Raw genomic sequence first — 2,658 nt, forward strand, 5'->3', positions numbered from 1 at the left:
GCTAACTGAGAATTGTTATAGCATTTGCACATCTTTGCTCACTTTTTGCTCTTGATTTTAATTGCTTCCATTGTCCTCATTTGTAAGTAGCTTTGGATAAAAGTGTCTTCTAAATGACTAAATGTAAATATTTAGTTTCATTGTGAGTTTAATGACTGAATGTGTCTCTCTGTCTCTCTTATTCACACACACGAACACATTGGCGTCTGTGAGGATGACGTCACTAATGAAACAACTTTGCTGTGCCACATCAGAATCCACCCACGTTGTTGGTATATGGCACAGATGGCCAGCCCCAACACGGTTTACCAACCAACTGACTCACAAATACTCTCTCACCAGCTCTCTATCTGTCTCTGGCATAATCAATTATACCCAGAGGTAAAGCATTATGAATATTTATCAATCCACAATCTTTGAAGTTTCCAAACCTGAGCATTCACCCATCACAGACTTTCAGCAATTGTCATGAGGTAAAAAAATAAAAAATAAAGTTAATAATTTAATGCGTCCTTGCTGAATAAAATGATTACATTATTAATTTCGTAAAAAAAAAAAAAAGTTTTTATTTAGCAAGGAAACATTGATCACAGAAGTAAAAGATGTATCAGTTTCCACAAAAATACAAAGCACCACCACAAGAAATATTCCAAGTCAACATATCACAATGATGTCTAATTCATATATATATATATATATATACAGTACAGACCAAAAGTTTGGACACACCTTCTCATTCAAAGAGTTTTCTTTATTTTCGTGACTATGAAAATTGTTGATTTATATATATATATATATATATATATATATATATATATAATTGTGTATGTTGTATAACCTCCGTTAAATCTAAAATATAATTTTAAAAATGTCAGGGTTGTTATAGATTTAAATGACAAAATTGTGGGCTGACTTTCTTTTATTTAACGGGATGAGATAATTCTACAAAATAACAGTCTTTAAGACTCATTTATCCAGACCTTTGTCCTTATCTGTTCTCTCTTTTCTAATGTAAGGTTGAATTAAAAGAATTACATTAACAATTTCCTTTGCGGATCATTTCAAGATTACATAATGCTCCTTTGAACAGAGGCTGTGGCACCCATAAGGGCAGTTTTGTTTGGGAGTATATTACAGAGATAATCATCAGGTAGATAATGTATAAAGCAAACAAAAAATGCATAACAATTAAATATTTGACTTTAAAGATAATGACACAAAATTTACAATAAATGGAAAAACAGCAGAGATATATCACAAATATATTAAAAAGTGCCAAACATAATCACAAAGTTAGCATTAAACACTATTTACACATAATCACAAGATGTGGAATCACCAAATTTATGAAATAAAGATAAAATAATTAAATAGTGATTATTTTACCATGTAACTGTATATGATCAGGCTCCCAACCTTCAGAGTGTCCCATCACCGTCATACTGAACTGTTACTTACTGTTCCTGCCACAACAGTTTGTGTCTTGTCATTTCCTGTTAATTATGTTTAACCCATGTGTTTTTAAGTTGAACCATGCCTTGAAGGTATGACTAAGGGTTTACTGTTTTTCAAGTTATACCCACTAAGAACACTGACCAAGATAAGCACACCGTTTATAATAAGGTATGTGTGAGAAGAGCTTCAGTCAAGTGTAGTGCAGCTGTCTCTTTTTGCACATTCCTGTCATGCAGTACCCATGGACCTCTGTTTTATGATTATTTTATGCTTATTTATGCTTATTCTTGAGTTAAATTTAATGAAGCTTTTCTATGAATGCATACATAAGACTTTCAGAAATTAAATATCTGGTAAAATTCTGGCCCTTTAACATTATTAAATATCTTAATTTACCTACACAATGGCAAGAAAGTAAATAGTATGAAAAGTTAGTAGAAAGATTGAGGTTCTTTAATATTTAAACTTTAAAAGTTATTTTTAAGCTTTTGCCTTTATTTTACAGGACAGTAGGGGGCTAATTTTGGGACATGTCCGAAGTAGATCCCAAACATGCATCCCCAACTAAATTTTGAAAGTTTTGTACTATCATAGCAGTTTCATATATACTGTCTGTTCAATTGATTTCCCCATTAAAACAATCACTTCCAAGAAACTGGTTTGTTTTTTTAATTTATTTTTACTAGTCTAATCCAACCAAGTAGTAAACTAATTTCAAATGTATGCCTTTTTTATGTATTTTTTTTTATTCTAATTTAAAATGTGTAATATTAATGTGTAATATTTCATCCAGTATTCTTGCCTCTATTCTCCTCATTTGTAAGTCGCTTTTGATAAAAGCTCAGCTAAATGACTAAATGTAAACATATCAGGGATAAGAAAATTTAATTTATAACACAGGTGACTCTTTAAATGGGAGCTTTTTACTCTGATAATTCACCCCCCAACTGTTTTCGACCATTTTGCTGTTTTGAGGGCGTGTGTGTTCTCTTAACTGGCCATAAGGCACACCTAAATGTCAATGAGAACGTTAAAACTTTACATTAATTTGATAAACAAAGATTAGAGACACATATTCCCAGACACTGTTCAATAACCAGACGGACATTAATAGTTGTGTAAAACCTGACTGAGCAGCAGAATAGAGCAGTTGGAGCTGCAGCAAAAAACTATACTGCACGTCTACCTGAGAGAGAGAGAGAG

This window comes from Carassius gibelio, chromosome A6, assembly GCF_023724105.1.
Source record: "Carassius gibelio isolate Cgi1373 ecotype wild population from Czech Republic chromosome A6, carGib1.2-hapl.c, whole genome shotgun sequence".
In the NCBI taxonomy this organism is placed as follows: domain Eukaryota; kingdom Metazoa; phylum Chordata; class Actinopteri; order Cypriniformes; family Cyprinidae; genus Carassius; species Carassius gibelio.